Source organism: Phyllobates terribilis, unplaced genomic scaffold (genome assembly GCF_046119375.1).
Source record: "Phyllobates terribilis strain yellow unplaced genomic scaffold, ASM4611937v1 Scaffold_7__3_contigs__length_470593459, whole genome shotgun sequence".
Lineage (NCBI taxonomy): Eukaryota > Metazoa > Chordata > Amphibia > Anura > Dendrobatidae > Phyllobates > Phyllobates terribilis.
In genome coordinates this window covers 170970551-170998122 of record NW_027362767.1, presented here as the reverse complement: position 1 = coordinate 170998122, position 27572 = coordinate 170970551, and the positions used below count along the sequence as shown (strand labels likewise).

The following is a 27572-nucleotide window of genomic DNA, read 5'->3' as shown; positions in this document are numbered from 1 at the left end:
TAATATCAGCCCCCAGCTGAATACATAGCCTTTACTAGCTATTAAAATGGGGGACCCCCCCAAAAAAAATGACGTGGGGTCCCCCCTAATTTAATAGCTAGCAAAGGCTAGGCAGACAGCTGGGGGCTGATATTAATAGCCCAGGAAGGGAGCCATGAATATTGGCCCCCTCCCAGGCTAGAAACACCAGCCGTCAGCCGCCCCAGAAATGGCGCATTCATAGGATGCGCCAATTCTGGCACTTAGCCTCGCTCTTCCACGCTGCCCTGGTGCGGTGGCAGGGGGTAATAGGGTTGGGGTTGATGTCAGCTTATAATGCCAGCTGACATCAAGCCCAGGTTAGTAATGGAGAGGCGTCTATAAGACACCCCCATTACTAACCCCATAGTCAAAGTTAAAAAAAACACAAACACCCAGAATAAAGTCCTTTAATTGAAATAAAGACACAGTCCTTTATTGTTCTAAATTAAACCATACTTACCGTCACGCCCATTCCAGCTGAAGCCAACGATCTCCTGCAATAAAAGAAAAATAATAAAGCAACCTCATCCTTACCTTTCCATGGTTCCCACGACAGCTTCAGCTCTGCTACATCGAGATGACAGGCTGGACCGCAGCAGAACGCTGCCATCCAGCCTCTCATCCCGCAGACACTGAGAAGCGCAGGCTTGCTTGCGCTGCTCAGCGTCTCTCTGTGATGACATCCAGATGAGCTGAGTTCATGTCCAATGAACTCGGCTCACCTCATGCACGTCACTGACAGCGTGGGAAAATTCTCAAGCTGAAGCGCTGAGTGCAGGAGAATTTTCCCACGCTGTCAGTGACGTGCATAAGGTGAGCTCATGTCCAATGAACTCAGCTCACCTCCTGCACGTCACTGACAGCGTGGGAGAATTCTCCTGCACTCAGCGCTTCAGTGTGAGAATTCTCCCACGCTGAAGCGCTGAGTGCAGGAGAATTTTCCCACGCTGTCAGTGACGTGCATGAGGTGAGCCGAGTTCATTGGACATTAACTCGGCTCATCTGGATGCCCTCACAGAGAGACACTGTGGAGCGCAAGCAAGCCTGCGCTTCTCAGTGTCTGCGGGATGACAGACTGGATGGCAGCGTTCTGCTGCGGTCCAGCCTGTCATCTCGATGTAGCAGAGCTGAAGCTGTCATGGGAACCATGGAAAGGTAAGGATGATGTTGCTTTATTATTTTTCTTTTATTTCAGGAGATCGTTGGCTTCAGCTGGAATGGGCGTGATGGTAAGTATGGTTTAATTTAGAACAATAAAGAATTGTGTGTTTATTTCAATTAAAGGACTTTTTTCTGGGTGTTGTGTTTTTTTTAAATTCTTTACTAGAAATTCATGGTGGTCATGTCTAATATTGGCGTGACCCCATGAATTTCGGGCTTAGGGCCAGCTGATAATGCCAAGCTGGCCCTAACCCCTTTATTACCCAGTGAGCCACCGCATCAGGGCCCTGGATGAGTTGGGTACAGCGCCAGAAGATGGCGCTTCTATGAACGCGCCATTTTCCGGGGTGGCTGCGGACTGCAATTTGCAGCGGGGGTGGCCCAGAAAGCTTGGGCCTCCCTGCGCTGCGGATTCCAGCCCCCAGCTGCCTAGTTGTACCTGGCTGGACACAAAAACAGGGCGAAGCCCCACGTCAATTTTCTTTAAATTATTTCATGAAATAATTAAGAAAAAAGGGCTTCCCTATATTGTTGTGTCCGGCCAGGTACAAATAGGCAGCTGGTGGTTGGGGGCAGCCCGTTCCTGCCTGCTGTACCTGGCTGGACACAAATATAGTGCGAAGCCCCACATCAATTTTTTTTAAATTATTTCATGAATTTCCTGAAATAATTTAAAAAAATTTAAGTGGGGCTTCGCACTATATTTGTGTCCAGCCAGGTACAGCAGGCAGGAACGGGCTGCCCCCATCCACCAGCTGCCTATTTGTACCTGGCCGGACACAACAATATAGGGAAGCCCTTTTTTTCTTAATTATTTCATGAATTTCATGAAATAATTAAAAAAAATTGAAGTGGGGCTTCGCACAATATTTGTGTCCAGCCAGGTACAGCAGGCAGGAACGGGCTGCCCCCAACCACCAGCTGCCTATTTGTACCTGGCCGGACACAACAATATAGGGAAGGCCTTTTTTTCTTAATTATTTCATGAATTTCATGAAATAATTAAAAAAAAAGTACGTGGGGCTTCGCCCTATTTTTGTGTCCAGCCAGGTACAACTAGGCAGCTGGGGGCTGGAATCTGCAGCGCAGGGAGGCCCAAGCTTTCTGGGCCCCCCCCCGCTACAAATTGCAGTCCGCAGCCACCCCGGAAAATGGCGCGTTCATAGAAGCGCCATCTTCTGGCGCTGTACCCAACTCATCCAGGGCCCTGGTGCGGTGGCTCACTGGGTAATAAAGGGGTTAGGGCCAGCTTGGTATTATCAGCTGGCCCCAAGCCCAAAATTCATGGGGTCACGCCAGTATTAGACATGACCGCCATGAATTTCTAGTAAAGTATTTAAAAAAAACACAACACCCAGAATAAAGTCCTTTAATTGAAATAAAGACACAATTCTTTATTGTTCTAAATTAAACCATACTTACCATCACACCCATTCCAGCTGAAGCCAACGATCTCCTGCAATAAAAGAAAAATAATAAACCAACCTCATCCTTACCTTTCCATGGTTCCCACGACAGCTTCAGCTCTGCTACATCGAGATGACTGGCTGGACCGCAGCAGAACGCTGCCATCCAGTCTGTCATCCCGCAGACACTGAGAAGCGCAGGCATGCTTGCGCTCCTCACTGTCTCGCTGTGACGGCATCCAGATGAGCCGAGGTCATGTCCAATGAACTCGGCTCACCTCATGCACGTCACTGACAGCGTGGGAAAATTCTCACGCTGAAGTGCTGAGTGCAGGAGAATTCTCCCACGCTGTCAGTGATGTGCATGAGGTGAGCTCATGTCCAATGAACTCAGCTCACCTCCTGCACGTCACTGACAGCGTGGGAAAATTCTCCTGCAATCAGCGCTTCAGCGTGAGAATTTTCCCACGCTGTCAGTGACGTGAATGAGGTGAGCCGAGTTCATTGGACATGAACTCGGCTCATCTGGATGTCGTCACAGAGAGACGCTGAGCAGCGCAAGCAAGCCTGCGCTTCTCAGTGTCTGCGGGATGACAGGCTGGATGGCAGCGTTCTGCTGCGGTCCAGCCTGTCATCTCGATGTAGCAGAGCTGAAGCTGTCGTGGGAACCATGGAAAGGTAAGGATGAGGTTGCTTTATTATTTTTCTTTTATTGCAGGAGATCGTTGGCTTCAGCTGGAATGGGTGTGATGGTAAGTATGGTTTAATTTAGAACAATAAAGGACTGTGTCTTTATTTCAATTAAAGGACTTTATTCTGGGTGTTTGTGTTTTTTTTAACTTTGACTATGGGGTTAGTAATGGGGGTGTCTTATAGACGCCTCTCCATTACTAACCTGGGCTTGATGTCAGCTGGCATTATAAGCTGACATCAACCCCAACCCTATTACCCCCTGCCACCGCACCAGGGCAGCGTGGAAGAGCGAGGCTAAGTGCCAGAATTGGCGCATCCTATGAATGCGCCATTTCTGGGGCGGCTGACGGCTGGTGTTTCTAGCCTGGGAGGGGGCCAATATTCATGGCTCCCTTCCTGGGCTATTAATATCAGCCCCCAGCTGTCTGCCTAGCCTTTGCTAGCTATTAAATTAGGGGGGACCCCACGTCATTTTTTTGGGGGGGTCCCCCATTTTAATAGCTAGTAAAGGCTATGTATTCAGCTGGGGGCTGATATTAGTAGCCTGGGAAGCTCCGTGGGTATTACCCCCTTCCCAGGCTTCAAACATCTGCCCCAGCCGTCTGCTTAACCTCCGCTAGAGCCTAAAATTAAGGGGAACCCCACGCCAATTTTTTTTATAATAAATCCTTTATTTTAATACTAAATGACAAGTACAGTAACCAACACTATCACTGTACTTCATATATATGTGACTGACATGTTTCTATCTATCTAATCTATGTGTGATGCTCTATCTTTCTGTTCTAAATTGTCGGGTACCGCTGCTGAATTGCCGGCCGGCTTTTTTAAAGAGACAGTGCATGAAAACACTATTATTTTTTTAAATAAATCCTTTACACTAAATGACAAGTACAGTAAGCAACACTGTCACTGTACTTATTATATATGTGACTGACATGTTTCTATCTATCTAATCTATGTGTGAAGCTCTATTCTTTCTGTTCTAAATTGTCGGGTACAGATGCTGAATTGCCGGCAGGCTTTTTTAAAGAGACGGTGCATGAAAACACTAATATTTTTTTTAATAAATCCTTTACACTAAATGACAAGTGCAGTAACCAACACTGTCACTGTGCTTCTTATATGTGTGACTGACATGTTTCTATCTATCTAATCTATGTGTGATGCTCTATTCCTTCTTGTCTAAATTGTCGGGTACCGGTGTATGCCGCTGCTGAATTTGCCGGCCGGCTTTTTTAAAGAGAGTGTCTTCTGAGCAGTTTGTCAGCTTTTGGACACCTTTGCAGGTGTTTTCTATGTGTTTCTATGTGTTTTTGTTTGCCTGCCATTGGTTTTAACGGTGTTCGACGGTGTTCTAAGGTGTTCGACGAACAGTTCCACGAACAGTTCCTCGAACATCCCGGTGTTCGACGAACCGAACCGAACCCGAACACTACGGGGGTGGCTCAACACTACTCTTAAGTAGCAGCATCAGGAAGCACGTACATGTCCTTGTCCCAGAACAGCATTCAGTTGTCTATACCCCAGTCCTTGGAACACAAGCGCAAATATGCAGCCAACGCCTCACAGGCCACACTACTAAATTCTCACATTTCACGACTGCGTACGCTCGAAATGATGCCTTTTAGGCTCGTGGAGACAGAAGCATTCCGCAACCTGATGGCGGCGGCTGTCCCTTGGTACTCGGTCCCCAACCGCCACTATTTCTCCTGGTGTGAGGTCCCCGCATTACACAAGCACGTGTCCCAAAACATTAGCCGTGCCCTCAACAACGCAGTTACTGGGAAAGTCCACCTAACCACAGACACGTGGACAAGTGCTTGTGGGCAGGGATGGTACATCTCGCTGATGGCACACTGGGTTAACATAGTGGAAGCCGGGACCCAGTCGGACCTTGGGATGGAACACATCCTCCCGACGCCATGGATTGTGGGCCCTAGGTCAATCAGGGTTGCTCCCACGATCTACAGCTCCTGCACCTCATCCTCCTCAGCCTCCTCCTACTCTTCAGCCTTCATCTCTGAAATGACCACATCAGTCACAAGCTGGAAGCACTGCAGCACTGCCTCGGCCAAGCAGCAACAAGCTCTGCTGAAGCTAATATGCTTAGGTGACAAACCGCACAATGCTGAAGAGTTGTGGACAGCTCTGAAAGAGCAGGCACATCTGTGGCTCACACCGCTGAACCTACAGCCAGACATGGTCATATGTGACAATGGCCAGAACCTGGTGGTGGCTCTGAGACGAGGCGAGCTCACACACGTACCATACCTGGCCCATGTGCTTAACCGCGTGGTTCAGCGGTTTCTCAAATCCTACCCGGAGCTGCCGGATCTGTTTGTTAAAGTACGCCGCCTGTGTGCCCATTTTAGAAAGTCACCTACAGCTTCTGCTGCCCTTGCGGTGTTTCAGCAGCGTTTGCAGCTTCCGGCTCACAGACTGGTGTGTGATATCCCCACGCTTTGGAACTCTACACTGCAGATGTTGGGAAGGATTTGTGAGCAGAAGACAGCGGTTATTGAGTACCAGCATCAACAAGGACATCGGTATTCAGTTCAGACTCCACACATAAGACCTCAGGAGTGGACATGGATGTCCGACATCTGTACCATCCTCCAAAACTTTGAGGACACCACCAAGATGGTGAGCGGCGATGACGCCATAATTAGCGTCACCAACCCACTTCTCTGTCTTCTGAAATTCTCTCTGCTCACAATCAAAGAGGATGCATTGCAGGCGGAGCACGATGAGATGGAGCTAGGAACCATACAGGGTGATTAAACACAGCCCGGCCTCATCTCATACCAAAATGGATTGGGTGACAATGAGGAAGAGGAGGAGGAGGAGGAAGGACAGGAGCTAGTTTCATGCGCTATAGACGGTACTACCTGCACAGCTGTCATACCGTCTGTTCAGCGTGGATGGCCAGAGGACAGAGAAGAGGAAGAGGAGAAGGAGAGCATGGTCAGTCATTCTCTTGGTGAGGACACGGAAGTCTTGCCTGTTAGTAGTCTGGCACGCATGGCTGAGTTTTTGTTACGCTGCCTTTCCCATGACCCTCGCGTTCTCAAAATTTTGGGTGACAGTCATTACTGGTTGGTGACACTTCTAGACCCACGCTACAAGGAGAACTTTATATCTCTTATTCCTGAGGCGGACAGGTCTACAAAAATGGGGCTGTACCAGAAAGCCCTTGTTGCAGAGCTATTAAAAAAATTCCTATCTGAAAATGCTGGCGGCAGAGGGCACACTTTGTTGGACAACCAAGGAGTACAGGCGAGAGAGACACAACTTCAATCCAGCAGAGGCAGGGGAACACTGTCAAAGTTCTGGGAGAGTTTTCTCTGCCCCTCCCATCGCACAGGCCCTGAGGCGCGGGGTAATCTCACAAGGAGTGCAAAGTTTAGGAAGATGCTGAGGGAGTACCTTGCCAACCGTTCCAATGTCCTCCATGATACCTCTGTGCCTTATAATTATTGGGTATCTAAGCTGGATACGTGGAATGAACTGGCTCTCTATGCCTTGGAGGTCCTGGCCTGCCCTGCCGCCAGCGTTTTATCAGAGCGGGTTTTTAGTGCCACTGGTGGAATTATAACTGATAAGTGCATCCGCCTGTCAACTGAAAATGCTGACAGGCTGACTCTTATAAAAATGAACAAGGGCTGGATTGGGCCAGACGTCTCAACACCACCGAATGATAGCAGTGTAACATAAACTCAAATCCAGTGTCTTTTCTTGGGAGGTGTATTCCCATGCACCTTTTCACACCCACACATGGGTATACGCTTCATGATTTTGGCTATTTGCTCTTGTCCTCCTCCTTCTCCTCATCCTCCACCACCATATCACCAGGGTGACCGTGGTCCTTGATGCAACACCCACATAATTTTTTAAAGGGTGTTTATGATGCCCGTAAAAAAATTTTTTTTATACAGTATGTTCATGTATACCCACCAGGGGTAAATGTTTGTCAGCCCATACACTTAGTGCATGGGTATTACAATCATAGGAGGCCCGCTCCTTTCTTATGGGAACATTATTTTTATAAGGCCCTCCTCCACGTCTCTTCCAAGGGGCATTGGAGTGCCTCCAAATTTTTGGCAACCCTTGCATTCACTGCATAGGTCAACACTATGGGAGACCCACTTCCTAATAATGGGAGCATTGTTTTGAGGAGGCCCTTTGACCTGGCACTCACTGCATATGCAATAACAATATAGGAGACCCACTCTTTAGTAATGGGTACAATAAAACATAGCCGGCTGATGGCTCTCTAAGAATAGTTAGGGCCGACTGCTGGTTCTTTAAGAATAGTAAAGGCCACCTGATGGCCCTATAAAAATAGGCTTTGTGACTTTCAGAGTCCCTCCTTCATAAATGAAACACGATGTTCCCGATGATATCTCACCCTCCACATGACCAGATAAGGATGTAAAATGTTAAAATGACATTTCCTGGTGAATGCATTTGTCATGGTTGAAAGCAATGCAACAGTGAAAAAATGCATCAAAAAAGCTATGTGTGAACATAGCCCAAGGTGTGAAGGAGCATTTTTGTTTTTGGTTATTTATTTTGTTTATACACAAGTCATTACCCTGGAAAGGATGTTCCTTAACATATTTCCCAGGAAAATCCATTTTGGTTTCGTTTTGGTATGTTTTATTGTGAGTCTGTAAAAGTGGCGTAATACCTCTGACAACGTTGTTGACAGAAGTAACCTGGGAGTCAGAAATGCTTTCAGGGGTCTTCCCCATGCTGTTCCCATGTCATTTGAGCACTGTTCCCATCGATTTGGGCAATTTTTGCAGACCGCCGCGGGAGCCGCCTGAATAATGCTCGAGTTTCCCATAGACTTACATTGGGCTCGTTGCTCGGGTCGAGCACCCGAGTATTCCAATGTGCTCGACCCGAGCATCGAGCACAGGAGCACTTAAGTGCTCGCTCATCACTAGAGTTTACATTTCCCTAAATTAGGGGCAGACACCACTGAAGTGGCATCAATTTCAGTAGAGTAGAACTAGTATAATGGGGACTGACACCACTTCCACTACAGCCAACCCAGCAGATGGAGACCCAACCAGGGGTGTTCACATTTCCCTAAATTAGGGGCAGACACCACCAAAGTGGCATCAATATCACCAGAATTTTTTTTTACCACTTGAATAAAAAGAATCTATACATGTTTGGTATCTACAAACTCATAATGGGAATCATAATGGCAGGTCAGTTTTAGCATTTAGTGAACATGGTAAAAAAAATCTCCAAAAAACAACTGTGGAATTGCACTTTTTTTTGCAATTTTACCGCACTTGGAATTTTTTTCCTGTTTTCCAGTACACGAAACGAATGGTGTTGTTCAAACTCACTGTACAACTATGACTCGCCCTCCGGGCCGTGGGGCACTCGGATCCGGGCAATAGGGAAACGGGAGTAGTAGTGGCAACTCGGTTCCGTGGCTCAGGGTGGTCAGACCAATGGTAGTCCGCTATGCACTATTGATAATGTTCGACTACGCCACCCGTGGATTGCGGTTATTAGGAACCGCCGCTGCATGCAGACCGCTAGGGCTGATGAGGTGTGGAGCTAGGGTAGTGTGACTCCCCAGTGAAGAGTGTGGCCCCAGGGCAGTATAATGGATGATGAGAGTGATGGTGGTGAGAGTCCCAGTACCGGTAGTGCTGGAGGCGCGAAGGAGCACACAGACAACAGGTTGCAGTCCAGGGTCTTTACTAGAACAGGTAAACTGACCCATAAACAGTCCCGGCTAGGAGGGGACCTGGATGTCTGAGAGCAGTGGGGAAATTGGCCCTGGTCAGGGTGAGGGTGTAGGCCTACCTTGCTTTCTGCGCTCCTTCTGGCTATCTCCTCCTTATAGGGTCACAGCCCACGTTTCCGAGCTCTCCGTGTATTCTCGCCTGTATGACCTGCGACGTGGGTTCCTTTCTGCTCCCAGCCTTGTACGACTTTGCTGGTCCCTTCTGTTGTGGCAGGGCCTCCAGGCTTCTTAGGCCAAGGAATATACAGTCCCCTGTGGACTGGTTATCTGCAGGGGGATGTGGAATCCTCCCAGCCTCAGACACCAAAGTCTGGTGAATTAAGTCCGTTATCTGCCAAGACAGGCTCTCTTCGCCTCTTGTCTCTGGCTTGTGGCTCTCCTCCTGCCTCACTTCCTCTTAGGTGCAATACAACTTTCTGTCCCTGCTCTGCTCTGGGACACGTCTCAGTGCTGAGACAAGTCGCCAAGTTCTCCCTAACCCTGCCCCCAGTTCCAGCTTTTATAGGGGCAGCCTGCTCCCCCTACTGGCCTGAGACAGGAGGTATTGCATGCTAATGTTCCCCTGACTAGAGAACCTCCCCCTTGCTCTCAGACACAGCTTTATTACATTTTGTGGCATCCAGGCCAGGGTGACACAACTATACAACTCATCCCACAAAAAACAACCCCTCAAATAGCCATATTGCGGAAAAAATAAAAAAGTTATGGCTCAGGGAAGAAGGGGAGCAAAATACAAAAATTGAAAAATGGAAAAACCCAAGGTGGTAATGGGTTAAATGACCAAATCAGACAAATTAGATGGGTCCATCATGTAATAGGTGGAATAATTATGTGGAGACTGAATTGCGCAATTGCTAATAAGGGTGGGATAATTGAGTAGGAGTGGTTAGTATACCTACAGTGGCAAAGGGAGCTGGGGGGATATGTCTGGTTAAAGGTAGAAAGCTAAATCAGTTAGATATCAACAGCACATTTTACGATCCAATGTGACCAATTATTCTGAAATTATGAGTGAGTTTCCCAAATAGACAATTCTTACGGTAAATCAAATGTATTTTATCTAACCATTCTGAATGAGTTGAAGGAGTGGGTTGCTTCCAATGGATTGGGACTAAATGTTTAGCGGCCTCTACCATTAGAGCTAGAATATAATTTTTTTGCTTTTGTTTGGAGGGACAGGACAATAGTATTTCAGCAGACTTTATGTTCCTTGTTATTAAACCTTGATTACGCAAAGTGCAGTAAATATCTATCCAGAATGGTTCTAAGCTAGGGCAATGCCAAAATGTATGTGATAGGTTACCTCTATGGATACCACATCTCCAACACAAGTTGGAATCAGTTAGACCCAGATGATATGGGAATTCAGGGGTCCTATACCAGCCTGATAGTATTTTGTAGGAGTTTTCCTGTAACAGCATACATTTGGAGAAGCCATGTGAATTAGAATACACTTTACTTCAGTATTGGTTAAATTAATACTTAGTTGCTTTTTCGAGGAAGTCAGGAATAGAGATAAATGAATATTTCAATATTCGGTTCGGATTACGATCTGCGATTTTTCAATATTCGACAATTTAAAAAACCAAACGCATACACAATACCTTCAAACAGGCTCAAAAGCTGCCAAAACAGATGAAATTAGGGGCAGGCACCAGGAAAGTGACCTCAATTAACCCACTTTACAAATTTTATAATGGCACTGGAGCAATCAGCCATGGACCATGCATGAGGTATCAGGGTCTGGGTCAGCATTTATATCTTTGAATTGAACTTCAAATTAAGACGAGGTGGGTGAGGGATCGGTGTAGGTCTGCTGCATTTGGACCTCTGATACCACATTCAACAGCTCAACCTGCTTTTATACTCATCCGCACTCAAATGGCAGAAAAATCAGTTTCACAGATTAGTATTGGTACAAAAATTTAAGGATAGTAACACGGGTAGTTGACTGAAAGTAAATGGAGGCCTACAGGTCTGAGAGGCCTACTGATACAGGCAACACACAAGAACGAGACCCAACCAGGAGTCTCCACTTTTCCAAAAATTAGAGGCTGACACCACCAAAGTGGCAACAATTTCACTAGAGTAGAAATATAATGGGGACCGACACCTCTTCCACTACAGCCAACCTAGCAGATGGAGACCCAATCAGGAGTGTTCACATTTTCCTAAATTAGAGGCAGACACCACCAACGTGTCATAAATTTCACCAGATTAGAACTAGTATAATGGGGACTAACACCTCTTCCACTACAGCCAACTCAGCAGATGGAGACCCAATCAGGAGTGTTTACATTTCCCTAAATTAGCAGCTGACACCACCAAAGTAGCATCAATTAGCTTAGACTATCAATTAGATTAGAACTAGTTTAATGGGGACTGACACCTCTTCTACAACAGCCAACCCAGCAGATGGAGACCCAACCAAGATTGTTCACGTTTCCAAAAATTAGTGTTAGCATCTGCAGCAGCAGCAATAGCAGGCACAGAAGCCACACTAAAGATATCACAGACTGCAATTACGCGAGATCAATGCCGCAGACTAAAAACTACAACATCACCTAGCAATGTGAACTGAGGTCTAAGATGGTACACATGCAAGAAATAGGAGCATGTTCACACTAGCAAAAAGAAGCAAAACCTACAAAAGACAAAAATATATCTCATACCCTACCATCATTATATATAAATGTAAAGCAAAGCTGCATAATAAATATAGGGTACTTAGTGAACTATTTTTGATAAAAAAAAGTATACAAGCCGTTCCACCAGCGACAAGGTGACCCTAAATTGGGACGGTACCTACACTGTCTATATTAAAAACCTTACTGTATATCAAAGTTGAAGTAATGCATATAAAAGGGTAGACAAATAGGACCGGGTCCCAACTTCAGACCACCTAAGCCCGTGGTAAGCTACATATATACTAATCAGCTCAACAAAGGGGATGCCACAACCTTAATTTGCACAGAATGCAAACAAGACAAAAAAACAAGCAATGTGAACTGAGGTCTAAGATGGTACACATGCAAGAAATAGGAGCATGTTCACACTAGCAAAAAGAAGCAAAACTTACAAAAGACAAAAAATATATCTCATACCCTACCATCATTATATATAAATGTAAAGCAAAGTTGCATAATAAATATAGGGTACTTAGTGAACTATTTTTGATAAAAAAAAGTATACAAGCCGTCCCACTAGCGACAAGGTGACCCTAAATTGGGACGGTACCTACACTGTCTATATTAAAAACCTTACTCTATATCAAAGTTGAAGTAATGCATATAAAAGGGTAGACAAATAGAACCGGGTCCCAATATCAGACCACCTAAGCCTGTGGTAAGCTACATATATACTAATCAGCTCAACATAGGGGATGCCACACCCTTAATTTGCACAGAATGCAAACAAGACAAAAAACCAAGCAATGTGAACTGAGGTCTAAGATTGTTTGCATCTGTGCAAATTAAGTGTGTGGCATCCCCTTTGTTGAGCTGATTAGTATATATGTAGCTTACCACGGGCCTGGGTGGTCTGAAGCTGGGACCCGGTCCTATTTGTCTACCCTTTTATATGCATTACTTCAACTTTGATATACAGTAAGGTTTTTAATATAGACAGTGTAGGTACCGTCCCAATTTAGGGTCACCTTGTCGCTGATGGGACGGCTTGTATACTTTTTTTGATCAAAAATAGTTCACTAAGTACCCTATATTTATTATGCAACTTTGCTTTACATTTATATATAACTAGCTTTAACCCGCGGCTTCGCTCGCGTGGAATTTGGTCTGCCACATTAAGTTTCGTGACAGATCATTTTAATAGTAAAAAAAATAATCTTAATAGTAAAAAAAAATAATCTTAATAGTAAAAAAAAATAATCTTATTTAGTTACTCGTACATCCAAAATTTCAGATGTCTAACTTCAAAACAGACGGATTCCATACAATCTTTGAACCCCTATAATATGAAGAGGGAAACTCTTGAGGGTGGAATTATCAAAATTCCTTTCTTAGTGCTCATTTAAGCTATAATAGAACCTATCTGCAAATTTCAAGATGCTAAGTTCAGTGGTTTCGGCTGTGCGTTGACCGCTAGGTGTGTCAGTCAATCAGGTTTACAGTTTTATATAATCTTCGCCTGTATGGTGTGTTTATAAAAAGTAGCCCTATGTCCTTCCCCAGGCTTGAAATTATCCATATCAAATTTCATCACAAACGGATTACTAAACACTGATTAATAAACAGGACGGACTGAAGTTACTTGCGTTTAATATTGTTCGTGTTAGTAAAGAATTAGTATGTAATTGGAATAATGGACATCTGCAGGTAATTTATCTATGTGTTTTTACTGCAATATACTCCTGTAAACTATGTTATTTGATTTCTTTCGTTCAGCGAAAATATGTAGATTTTGCGATTTAGAAACACGTGAGCAAGCTACGTATAGCTGACCGTGGGAAAAACAGGGCGCGCCTAAATGTATCCCCGCTACCTTCAAAGTTTGCCCTTGCGATTTATTGATGGTCATTGAAAATGCAACATTAAGTGGTAACTGCAAACGTTTGAAATTAAAGGGTAAGTTATTGGGTATTATTGGGATGCGTGGTATAAGAATATTTTCACCCTTAGCTTCTCCAGTTAAAATTGTGGCCTTTACAATGTGCCTGCCTAGTTCAGTGACTCGCAATCTAGTGCCATTACATAATCTCGGGGCGTCCAAGTTGCGCATTAACAAAACGGGTATACCGACCTTTAATTTGAGCTTATGAGATGGGACCCCGGATAGCTCCAAAGAGTTAAGAAACTCCACGGGGTAGCTCGTACAGTCTTCAGATGACATGACTGTGTCGATGGAGTTGTAGGTTGTTGCATCGCTGGTTACTTGGTCCAAGATAATTTTATTGATTTTCGCAACTGTTTCATTTCTTGGTGCTAGTATAGTTCTTTCACATAGCCAATTTTCATCATGGATGTTTTGTTGCAAATTTGGAAAAACTTGAGCAATAAGTGCGTCTTCCGAATCCACAACATGACAAAATTGGTTAGTAAATAGAACCATACCTTCTTCGTCAGTTTCGATTCGACCTTCACCAATCTTGAGCAGTTTTTCAGCGTACGCGCCCGACTCTAGATCACTGAATAACTGGACACGCATGTTGGTGGTGAGGTGCAGCTTTTCAACTTTGGTCCATAAATATGAGGATTTCAGACATGGGTTAATTTCGTCTGCTGCAGTGCCTCGCTCGATGACAGGCAAAGTTTGCCTAAAGTCCCCAGCCAATAAAACAACCACACCACCCATTATTGTTTGTTTACTGTGTAAGTCTTGTAGACAATGATCAAGAGCTTTGATGGCGCGTTTGTGTGACATTGTGCACTCGTCCCACACGATTAGTTTGCACTGTTGCAGCAGGAGGCCACGGGCGCTGCTCTTGCTGATATTAAACGATGGGGTTTCTTCGTTCACCAGATTAAGAGGTAATTTAAAGACTGAATGTGCCGTCCGTCCACCGCTTAGCAATGTTGCAGCAATTCCAGAGGAAGCCACAGCTAATGCAACGTTATGACCGCTACGAATTTTTGCTAAAAGTAAATTAAGCAAGAAAGTTTTTCCTTTACCACCCGGGGCATCAAGGAAAAAAAGTCCGCCTTCACCATTCTCAACTCGTCCTACTATTTTGTGATAAATCTCTCTTTGATCAGGTAGCAAACGTGGCTCAGTTTTGCAAACGTGAGCATCTAACTGGTTGGCATCATAGCTTAGCTCTTTTATCAACTCGTTCGACAGCTCTCCTCTACGCCACGGTGAGGGTAGACCAAAATCAGACAATTTCTTTCCAGAAATTATTAATATTTTGTCCTCGATAAGCCCCAACGCCTCATTGAAACAGAAATCATCGTTAACGTGATCCATTCTTTCAAATCTGTGCATGATATCCTCTGATAACGCAGTTTTATACTTGTGCCAGAGTTGTAGAGGATTGGATAAACCGCAAGTGCATATCAATATGGCAAACAGCTCTCTTATTTGCGCCGGGGAGTGACATAGCACGGCCTCTTCTAAGGTGGTATCCCAGTGGTTAGCATCTTCCAACAACCCCATCTTCTCACACACCTGCAGAAAAGTTGCAAGTTCTTGACCTTCAAATGTTTTTAAATCCGAGAAGTTGGTTGGACCCTTTATTATATTCAGCAGCATACGCAAGCAATAACATTCAAAATTGCTAACGTGCACCGTGTAAATGCGACCTAGAGCGTCTCCTGCCTTCACACCTGGCCAGCAATCGACAGGTGTTCCTTGTAAACGATGTTTCCATTGCTTCCGTGCCCCATTCCAAGTATAGTAGCGAGGCACGTCAATGTAAAGTAATGTTTTTGCAAACGTATCACTTTGGCACAACAGGAAAAATGCAGTTAGTGTAGTTTTAGGTGGTGCTTCTAATCTCTCTCTAAAATTATTTTCCGTAAAGTAAACCCTCTCGCCATTGGGTAAATGAATCACGAGATGAGTGACGGTTGGGTGTCTCTCGTGCAGAGGCAGACCTAAAATCCGCCACGCTGCTTCATTACTACTAACATATCGGCCGGTTCTAAAGGTCTGCACCTCATCTCTTGGGTCAATGTTAACATTCCCTTGCTGGCGGATGTTAAAAATAGCCTGGTCGCTACCCTTATTCATATATTTACAAATATATTTTATCGCCTGTACCGTATTACAGAACTCTACATTTAAATGAGAATTAAAAATTTTTGATAAGAGTGGAGAATATGGGACCACCCAGCTATTGTCCACCAATATTTCCTGTGTTCCTCTACGGGTTTTTATAATCGTCGTGCGTCCACCATTCTCTGGTGCTCTGCGCCTGTACAAAGGATAACCTTTGTCATTGGTTTGAGTTTCTTTTAAAAGCTTCCTCGGATATTTTTTGGTACATTTTCCTTCCTTCATGCATGGCGATGAAGAATTGAATGTACCACATGGCCCGTGAATCATATTCTTTGTCACTGTATCATAGAGCTTTTGATCGGTTTCTGGGTATGGTATCTCAGCACATATGATTTCGTCAATTTGGTTCGGATGCAATTTTTCCTTTAACCACAGCAGTAAGTGCACATGAGGCAAACCTCGCTTTTGCCACTCGATCGAGTACATGAAGCATTGCATATCACCAAATATGTTACCTTTTGTAAGTAGAGCTACCAACTTCTGTACTTTTATTCTAAATACTCGGGCTGTTAAGTCATGTCTGTCCGTTGAATTTTGACCAGCCATAAGCTCTTTGGTGATTTCTGGCCAAGCGGGGTTGCAAGTCATTGTAATGAATAAATCAGGCCTCCCATAATTACGTACGTATGTGAACGCATCTTGTGTGTATTCGTGTAGGTATCTCGGGCTATTTACAAATGATGACGGGAGAATCACCATCTGACCTAAGTTATTTGGATCCAAATCCGCATCATTTCTTATTGCATCTTGCAAGTGAATATAATTTTCTGCGCGTAGTTTTTTTTGATTTAAAGAAATGAACCTTAAGCGCTCACTTTCCATCTTTACATACATGTCGACCAGAAACTGATGAAGTAGGAGCCTACACTTAAGCATTAAATTAAAATCGCTGCGACGGACCATCAAGTGAAAGGCATAAAAATCTTTGCAGGACACCTTTTTGCTTGGCATTGCTTGTTTGGTAATTGGATTTATCTGAGGAATATCAATGCTGTACCCCTCTTGTCCTTTCCAAAAAATTATTGGGTACTCGAGAGCGTCATAAAATCTTTGTGTATCGGGAACCCTAGTGAGCATGCCATCGCGCGGCTGCACAACGATGTCCCGAGACATAGTTTGTTCGCTACTAACTATTACAGCAGCTATTTCATTTGTAGTAGGGGCATTGAATCGTCTCTCATGTTGACCACGTGGTACATGGTCTGGGTGAATCACTACTTTGAAATGATCGTCATTGATCATTCTGTCTCTAGCCGTTTTAAATTCATGCACCAAAATGTTGTGGTCGTGAAGTACTTGTTGTAATTTTTTAACTATGTTTCTATCTACGCTTTGCACGCACTCAGTACGCCTGTTGATTTGTTCTTCTTCGTCACCTATGAAATAAACTTGTAAAACTTGTGGTTGCGAAATGGACGTAGGAATTAAAGAACCGATACGGTTGTATACTTGTCCTTGTATTGTAAAGGTCGGGCAAAACCCTGGCATTGAGACAATTTGATCTGCTGCAAAAGACGTCATATAAAAGCACATGTTGTATTTTCTTATATTATTTAGAAAAAGGCGAGATTCATCAGTTTCATTAGAGAAAAGCTCTTTTAAAGCTTGAACTGGCTCGTCTATATAAGGAAGAGCTACTTTCCCGCCCAAACAACACATACCTGCTGCTTCCTCTTTCCACTTAAGAGCTCCGCAATATTTGCAATCTATGGTCATTGCTTCTATTTTTATAAGCTTGTGAGTTTCATAATCAAGAGTCTCGTCATACTCAAATGCAGCTTTATTAAACAATATCCATGTATTTCTTGTAAATGTTTGACGTCGCTGTGCTGCCCTTTCAGCAACAGTGCGTCTGCGAGATTCGGCCATTTCATAAGTTTCAGTGGCTCTTTGGGACGCCATGTAAGTTGCTTGCTGCTGACGTCGAGCTTGGGACTGTTCTGGAGTTTCAGCAGCCCGTTGAGACGCCAGATACTCCGCATGCTGTTCACGTCGGGCTTGGGACTGTTCTGGAGTTTCAGCAGCCCGTTGAGATGCCAGATACTCCGCATGCTGTTCACGTCGTTCTTGGGACTGTTCTGGAGTTTCAGCAGCCCGTTGAGATGCCAGATACTCCGCATGCTGTTCACGTCGTTCTTGGGACTGTTCTGGAGTTTCAGCAGCCCGTTGAGATGCCAAAAACTCCGCATTCCGTTCACGTCGGGCTTGGGATTGTTCTGGAGTCTCTGCAGCTCTATGTGCCGCACAACGCACCGCCTGCTCAAGCCTTCGTTGCTCGGCTTGTTGAGACGTCTCATCACGTCTAATTATTTTCATAGCTCGGGCTTTATTAGAGCTTTGCGAAATGTTAGACTTACGCTTTCGCGGCATTTTTATAAGTACTAATTACAAAATAGGTACTTAGTAAAGTTCAAACAAAATACTAAAACAATCTAATTAGTTATATTACGATCGCTGTACAGACGATATCAGTTGTATATGTCTGGTCTATGAGGAGCAGCTGTGGCGCGGTTACCCATAGCAACCATTCCCAGTGCTCTGTGGGAGCTGAGAGCAGCCTGCTGGTGCTGTGGGTGACATGCTGCGCTGCACACACACAGGGCTGTGCTGCACACAGGAGGGGAGGACGCCATTTGTGTAGCGCTGCTGCCGCTGCTGTCAGGCTGCAGTGTGTGCATCCTCCATGGAGCCGCGCTCAGGTTACTGCCCCTCCCCGTGTGTGAGTCACTTCCCCTCCGCCCAGGTGAGGCCCTCGGAACTTTCCCGGCTGCAGCATCTGGCGCAGGTGAGCGCATGTTTTATTATACGGTGTTATGTGGAGGGACAATGGCGGCGGGGACCCCCTGTGTGAGGACAATGACGGCCCGGTGCCCCCGGGCAACCTGCAGGAGGAAGCCTCACACTCCCCCTGGGCTGTGGGCACGGGCAGGCTGTGCTGGGACGTGTAGTTCCCTAGTAACCTGTTCCTGACATATGGGCTGTTTTCTGGGCTATTTTTTTTTTTTTTTTTAAGTCTGAGAAAATGTCATAAATTATCCTTCTCCCTTCAGCTGTTTCCAGAGTGTAATGTATCAGAGTGAGCTCATGACTGACAGCTGCCAAAGTTTCTACTAAATGTCAGTCCCTGGGGGTCGTGTGTGAACCCCCTGTGCCACACTTGTACCTGGCCACGGTATATGATCACCCATGTATTCTGACTGTGGACAGGCGGCAACTGTGACCTCACTATACAATGATCCACTATGGGCAAATTATTGTATTATCAATCTCTTCTGACTGCTGTAAATCAGCCATTTAAATATCACCTGTGTATGTGTGTATATAAGAGTTTGATAAATATACTAAAAAGTTTGATAAATATACTAAAATGTGCATTGTAAAATAGTACCTAATTTAATTAAATTTATGGTTCACAATTTTGGTCATAGTGGCTTCCACATAAAAGGTAGATATATGCTGTCGCGGACTTTTATTTAGAACTATTCAAGACAAACAATTCTACGGTACATCATCTTTGTGAAACTCCAATGGTTTAGGCAGCGTATGCAAAGATAGCTCTCAGAGGCCAGATTTTTTTACGACTTAATTGACATGTATCGTTATATTACGACTAGTGTTGAGCAATACCTTCCGATATCGGGAAATATCGGATCGGATTGGATTGGACCGATACCGAAAAAGTATCGGATATCGCCGATTCCGATACCGGAAACCAATGCAAGTCAATGGGACAGAAATATCGGAATGAAAATAAACCCTTTCTTTCCTTGTAGGTTAATTCTACATGAAGGAAAACAACTAAGAATAATGTAGAATGTATTGGGGGAGGTGGGGGAGACAATAAAGGCATAGAGGTTTAGCCCAATCAAATGGAATAGCAGGAATTAATATTTTTTTTAAGACGTTCTGAGTTACGGAAATATTGACTATGTTAAGTATTTTTATATTTTGTCAGATATTTATGTTTCACTACTTCCATGCTCTTCACCTTCTTTTTTACTTCTCCGACACTTTCTCCTTCATCATCCTCAGCATCTCTTTCATCCTCTTCTTCTTCACCTTCTTCATCTTCTTCTTCTTCACCTTCTTCGTATTATTCTTTTTTTTTACATTCTTCATATTCTACTTCTTCATCTTCTTCATATTCTTCTTCTTCATCATATTCTTATTTGTGACAGGCATTCCTGTAGTTGTTATCTATAAAAGGTTGGATATTACACCTTTCGTTCTGCTCGTCACAAAAGATTTACAACAGGATTTGTCCGCGTTCAGTTTGGCCTACAGCAGCAGGTCTTTTCCAGGGGCACCACGAGGAGGAACGGACTCACCCCCATACACTGCTTAGTCATCTTCTGCTTATAATTTAGATATTATCTTTTGCTCTGATTTTTAGTCTTATGCTTAATGTTCTTCCGCTTTTTGTTCTGCAGCTTCTTGTATTTCTGCTTCTTGGTTTTCTGTCTCTTGTTCTTCTGTATCTTGGTGCTTGTCTTCTCTTATTTGTCCTCTTGGTCAACTTCTTCAGGGTCATCTTCTTGGTCTTCTTCGGGGTGGTCTTCAGGGTCGTCGTCTTCGGGGGTCCTCATCTTCGGGGTCCTCGTCTTCTTCGGGTTGGTCTTCTGCTTCCTCGTCTTCGGGGTCCTCGTCTTCTTCGGGGTGGTCTTCAGGGTCCTCGTCTTCTTCGGGGTGGTCTTCAGGGTCCTCGTCTTCAGGGTCGTTGTCTTCGGGGTCCTCGTCTTCTTAGGGTTGGTCTTCAGGGTCCTCGTCTTCAGGGTCCTCGTCAGGGAGATCCAGAGTGATTACCAAGAACCATTTCAAAAAGCTTGAACTTGGAAATGTAGCAGAAGGTACAAGAAAGCTGAGGAACTACCGAGAACCAGCTGACGGTACTGGAACCCGGATGGGTAGCAGAAGGTACAAGAGCCAATGGAACTGCCGAAGACCAGCTGATGGTACTGGAACTCGGTTACTAAGCAGGAGGTACCTGTGCCAGAAAGCACTACCAAGGACCAGCAGATGTTGGTGGAACTTGGATACCGAGAAGGAGGCACCTAATCCAAAGGCACTGCCGAGAACCAGCTGACGGTACTGGAACCCGGATGGGTAGCAGAAGGTACCCATGTAAAAAAAAGTTCAAGGCCGCGAGCCGGCCGCAGTTGCCAAAACCCACAGTCCTACAGGGGGTGCTTGTCCTATTGGCACTATGGAACCAGCCTTCATTGCCTGATCCCGCAGCCCACATAGGAGTCACCTAAACTGCAGGCACCATAGAGTCGGCTAACCCGACCGCAACACGACAGGACAATACATTGGAGGCAAAGTGACGTTGACACTACCCGGAAACAGCTGGCGTGCTGGAACCAGGCTGGGCAGGAGGGAGTACCCGTGCCAAAGTCACTGCCGAGAACCAGCTGACGGTACTGGAACCCGGATAGGTAGTAGAAGGTACAAGAGCAAATGGAACTACCGAGGACCAGCTGACGGTACTGGAACCCGGATGCGTAGCAGAAGGTACAAGAGCCAATGGAACTGCCGAAGACCAGCTGACGGTACTGGAACTCGGTTACTAAGCAGGAGGTACCTGTGCCAGAAAGCACTACCAAGGACCAGCAGACATTGGTGGAACTTGGATACCGAGAAGGAGGCACCTAATCCAAAGGCACTGCCGAGAACCAGCTGACGGTACTGGAACCCGGATGGGTAGTAGAAGGTACAAGAGCAAATGGAACTACCGAGAACCAGCTGGCGGTGCTGGAACCCAGGGTAAATACTAAAAACAGAGTGGAGCCAGAGGTGTAATTGGAGCAAGTTTTAAATCAGTAGTACAGTGGATGTGGACAAAGCAGGAGAATTTGCCGGACACACAGCAGGGGAACAGCTGACGTTACTGAACCCCAATAACACTGGAGCAAGCGTTGACTGTGCAGACGGCACTTCTGAGCAGCAACTAGCGGTATTGGAGCCCAGGGTAAATACTAAAAACAGAGGAGCCAGAGGTGTATTTGGAGGAGGTTTTAAATTAGTAGTACAGTGGATGTGGACAGAGCAGGAGAAATTGCCGTCCGCACAGCAGGGGAACAGCTGACGTTACTGAACCCCAATAACACGGCAGCAAGTGTTGACTGTGCAGACGGCACTTCCGAGCACCAACTGGCAGTGTTGGAGCTCAGGGATAATACTGAAAACAGAGGAGCCAGAGGTGTAATTGGAGCAACTTTAAAATCTGTAGTAGTGAGAATGTGGACAGAGCAGGAGAAATTGCCATCCGCACAGCAGGGGAACAGCTGACGTTACTGAACCCCAATAACACGGCAGCAAGTGTTGACTGTGCAGACGGCACTTCCGAGCACCAACTGGTGGTGTTGGAGCTCAGGGATAATACTGAAAACAGAGGAGCCAGAGGTGTAATTGGAGCAACTTTAAAATCTGTAGTAGTGAGAATGTGGACAGAGCAGGAGAAATTGCCGTACGCACAGCCGGGGAACAGCTGACGTTACTGAACCCCAATGACACGGCAGCAAGTGTTGACTGTGCAGACGGCACTTCCGAGCGCCAACTGGCGGTGTTGGAGCTCAGGGATTACAGTTCAGGTGGTAGAAACATGAACAGAACAGGAGACCTGGATACTTTTGCCAACAATTATTTATTCTGGAAGAGGACTGGCAAATTCATGAGAGATCCAGGCCTTGTTCATTTTGAGAAAAGTAAGCCGGTCAACGTTATCGGAGGATAGTCGCATGCGACGGTCTGTTAGTACACCACCTGTGGCACTAAAGACACGTTCCGATAATTCACTAGCAGCAGGGCAAGCTAGCACCTCCAATGTATACTGACTTAGCTCTGGCCATGTATCTAGCTTACAGACCCAAAACTTGAAGGGAGAAGAGCCGTCTGGGAGTACACTAAGAGGGCAAGACATGTATTCTGTCACCATCTGACGGAAACGTTGCCTCCTGCTGACTGGAGCCGTCTGTGATGGTGTAGACATTTGTGGCGGCGGGGACACAAAACTTTGCCACATTTCGGCCATACTGGTCTTGCCTTGTGCTGAGGCGCTGCTTCTGCTCCCTCTTTGTGCAGAGCTTCCTCCACTGCCTCGACGCACTGAGCTGCTTTGTAAAGCACTAGCAGCACTGCTCTCGGTTGGAATGGAGAACATGATGGAATGCACCAGTGCGTCTTGGTACTCCCGCATTTTACGCTCCCGGTTCAACGGTGTTATGAGGCTTTGTAAGTTGTCCCAGTAGCGAGGATCTAGGAGGGTGGACACCCAATAATCAGCCATGTTGAGAATGTGGGCGATGCGGCGGTCGTTTCTCAGGCACTGCAGCATGAAATCAACCATGTGCTGCAGACTGCCAACTGGCCAAGAAACGCTGTCCCCTGCTTGAGGCGTGATCTCTGCCTGCTCTGCATCACCCCACCCTCGCTCTAGATACTGACTACTAGAACATTGTGTACCTCCCTCCTCTGGACAGATGTCTTCCTCATCCATTGACTCCTCCTCATCCTCCTCACAAAGTGTCCCCTGCCTAGGTCTTTGTGAGGAACCACGTTGCGCAGACTGTAGAGAAGCAGATGGCATTTGTGACTCCTCATCCTCCACCTCTTCCAAAACCTCGTCCCTTAGTGCTTGCAGTGTTTTTTCAAGCAGGCAGATAAGGGGGATAGTCATGCTGACTAGTGCATCATCTGCACTCGCCATCCGCGTGGAATAATCGAAGGCACGCAAAACGTGGCAAATGTCCTTCATAGAGGCCCACTCAGTGGTGGTGAAGTGTGAACGGCGCGCACTGCGACTTGTTTGCGCCTGCTGCAGCTGGTACTCCATTACTGCTGCCTGCTGCTCACACAACCTCTCCAACATATGTAACGTTGAATTCCACCTGGTGGGTAGGTCACATATGATGTGATGTTCCGGAAGACGTAATCGGCGCTGCAGAGCTGCAATGCGTGATCTTGCATTGCTGGAACGCCGCAAGTGAGCGCACTCTATGCGGACCTTGTGAAGCAGTGCATCAAGATCCGGATAGTCCCTCAAAAAACTCTGCACGACCAAGTTGAGCACATGTGCCAGACATGGGATGTGAGTGAGGTTGCCTAGGCCCAGAGCTGCCACCAGATTTCGGCCATTGTCACACACTACCATGCCTGGCTGGAGATTCGCTGGCACAAACCACACGTCGCTCTGCTGCTTGATGGCATTCCAGAGCTCCTGCGCTGTGTGGCTTCGATTCCCCAAAGAAATTAATTTTAATATGGCCTGTTGACGTTTGGCCACGGCTGTGCTCATATTGGTCACCATAACAGGTAACCGTTCACGGGTCGATGTGGAGGTAGACCGTGACGGCTCCTGCAGCGCTGATTCAGAGGAACTGGAGTATGAGGAGGAGTCAATGTGTACAGACTGGATTCCTGCAATCCTTGGAGTTGGCAGAACACGTACAGCGCCACTCTCAAGATCTGTACCTGGCTCCACAACATTTACCCAATGGGCAGTGAGGGAAAGGTATCGTCCCTGTCCATGCTTACTGGTCCACGCATCGGTGGTCAGGTGGACCTTGCTACTGACGGCGTTTTGTAGCGCATGTTTAATTTTTCCCTCCACATGATGTTGCAGGGCAGGGACGACTTGCCTGCTGAAATAAAATCGGCTGGGCATGTTGTATTGTGGGACTGCCAATGCCATAAAGTTACGGAATGTGTCAGTCTCCACCAGCCTGAATGATAGCATTTCAAGGGCCAGTAGTTTAGCAATGCCAGCATTCAGAGCCTGTGCTCGGGGGTGGTTTGCCGAGTATGGGCGCCTTTTCTCCCATGCCTGTGCTAACGATGGCTGTAGACTGGCCTGGGAGTGTGAGGATGACTGGGAAAGTGGTGCTGTGGGTGGAATTACATTGTGTCTCTGTACAACAGTGCCAGAGATTCTTCCATGGCGATCCTGTGAGGAAGCCGAACCAGCTGTGTGTGAGCTGGAGGAAGAGGCTACAACACGAGCTGAAGAGGTGGTAGGTGGCGCTGTAGGATGGCCTAGGTCTTCAGTGTGTTTTTGTAACTCCACCACGTGCTTGGTCCGCACATGTTTCCACATATTTGTGGTATTGAGGTTGCTGACACTTTTCCCTCTTTTCACCTTCTGATTACACAGCTTGCATTTGACAAAGCAAATGTCATCTGCAACTGTGTCAAAAAAGGACCAGGCACTGCAAGTCTTGGGAGCGCTCACTTTGGATTTTGGAAGAGCCATGCTCCTAATGGGTGCCGAAGTGGAGGCTACAGGCAACCAAGTCTGCCCCCTCCCTCTCCCTCCTTTTTGGGCTGTTCAGGGAATCTCTTCCTCAGAGCTGCTCCCACCACCTTCCTGTCCCTCACGCCATGATGGGTCAAGGACCTCATCATCTACACCACCCTCTTCAAACAACTGCTTCTCCTGGGTAGTCTCGACAGCACAGTACGCACCAGAAAGTGGCACCTGAGTCTCATCATCAGATGCGTACTGAGGTGTGCTGCTGACCATAGGCACTGGCCCACCCGCCTCTTCAGATTCAGAGAGAAAAAACGGTTGCGCATCACTGCATACTACCTCTTCTTCAAATTCTCGAATTCTGCTTGGCTGGCCCCCTCTTTCCAAGCCAAGAGATTCAGAGAACAGAAGTAGAGATGGCTCCTGTCCAGGGCTCTCTGACTGCCTGGGCAATTTGGCAGGTGGTGAAGAGACAGATGGGTGCTCTTCAGTGCTCAGGACCTGAGAGGATCTGGAACTAATTGAAGTCGATGCGTTAGCTTCCATCCATCCGACAACGGCTTCAATTTGGTCCTCCTGCAGCAGTGGGGTACGGCTAGCTCCTACAAAGCTGCGCATAAAGGACTGTTCCCTGGAAAACTGGGGGATGCTGAGTCACTGGTGCCCGCAGCAGGCACAGAATCCCCACATCCTCTCTCTGCAGGCACAGAATCCTCACGTCCTCTCCCTGCAGAAACTCCACGCCCACGACCACATGCCTTACTACCTGCCTTCTTCATCTTGGTAGACTGATAAAGATAGGCAGAAAAGTACTAAGGGCTTAGTGTGCTTATTCCTGAACAGCTGCTAACAGGTATAAGAAACACTAATTTTATAAAGTGTGGACTAGACTTTAATATGAGCTAATGTGGCCTACACAACTGTAAAGTGGAGTGTTTGGTGAACTTTATTTAGGTTTTTTTGTCACAAAAAGACACTGGATGTGCCTAAAGATGTAATAACGATAGTATCACAAACTTTTTGTAGCTATTACAATGTAGGAAGGTAACCTACAATGCAATAGATGAGGCTGCAAAAAATAGGCTAATACTAATCTGGCTGGGGCTGCAGGGCCCAATGCTGCAGAAAGGCACCTCTAACTACTCCTATATAGTGTGTTTGGAACCAATTTAGCTGAATACGGATGGAACCACCACACTAATAGGAGAAATCAGGAAAAATTATGAATTGGCAAAAAAGGACAATATATGAGGCAGTGACACACACTGAGTGCACTACAACCAGACGTGGTTGAAGCACACACTACAGGGTGAGCTGCACTCACACACCAGACCTTGCAGACAGCGGTGAACAGTACAGATGCAGAGCACTGTGCACTAGTGCTGCAAGACCAAAAAAATTTCTCTATCTACTCCTATATAGGGTGTTTGGAACAAATTTAGCTGAATACAGATGGAACCACCACACTAATAGGAGATATCAGGAAAAATTATGAATTGGCAAAAAAGGACAATGTATGAGGCAGTGACACACACTGAGTGCACTATAACCAGACGTGGCTGAAGCACACACTACAGGGTGAGCTGCACTCACACACAGAGACCTTGCAGAAAGCGGTGAACAGCACAGAGAACTGTGCACTAGCACTGCAAGGCACAGCGATTTATAAAGTAGCTTGGGTAAAGCAGAATAGACCAAATAGGTAGCTAAAACTGTCCCTCAGAACAACAGCGTCCTATCCCTAACTGAATTCACAGCAAAGTGAGCTCAAAATGGCGGCGGCGGCTTTTATAGTGCATCATGACATCATTTCAGCAGCCAATCACAGCCATGCCATTAGTTAAGATGCCTACATGCCTAACAGGATGTGCCCACACTTCTTAGGATCCTCATTGGCTGAATAAAATGAAAATGGCTCATTGCATTATGGGAACTTCCGATTCCGGTATACGATATTGCAAAAGTATCGGAATTAAGTATCGGAATTCCGATACCGCGAATATCGGCCGATACCCGATATTTCAGTATCGGAATGCTCAACACTAATTACGACCAAAATTACATAAAATCATTACAAATTGTAGCCTATATGTTATTCCGATGTATAATCTATATTACTGTAAACTTTCATGCAAATCCGTCCAGTAGTTTTTTCGTGAAAGAGTAACAAACATACATACTCACAAACTTTCGCATTTATAATACTAGATCATCCACCACCTCCTCCTCTTCCACTTGCGCACCACGATCCTCCTCCTCACTTCCTGGCAATTGTGTCTCATCATCGTCCACCTCTTGTGACAGATTGCCAACGTCGACTTCCTGTGGCCGTGGCTGTTCAAATATTTGGGCACCGCAACATGGGATCTCCTCTTCCACCACTTCAAGCGTATCAGGCGAGGGGCCCAAATATGGAAATGGACCAGTGAACAGCTCTTCAGAGTGTCCAAGTGTGGGATCACTTGCTGTCTGACGACATTCGGCATGGTGGGAGGAAGGAGCATCAGGGTGAGGAGGAGTATGCGGTCGAGAC

At 46.0% G+C, this 27572-nt stretch overlaps 1 protein-coding gene across 1 annotated transcript in view; it reads right to left on the bottom strand.

Annotated features, from left to right (window-relative positions):
• The window catches only part of LOC141155451 (vomeronasal type-2 receptor 26-like), a 72532-nt gene that overhangs the window by 32462 nt on the left and 12498 nt on the right, over positions 1-27572 (bottom strand). The gene's annotated exons all lie outside the window — the stretch shown is intronic.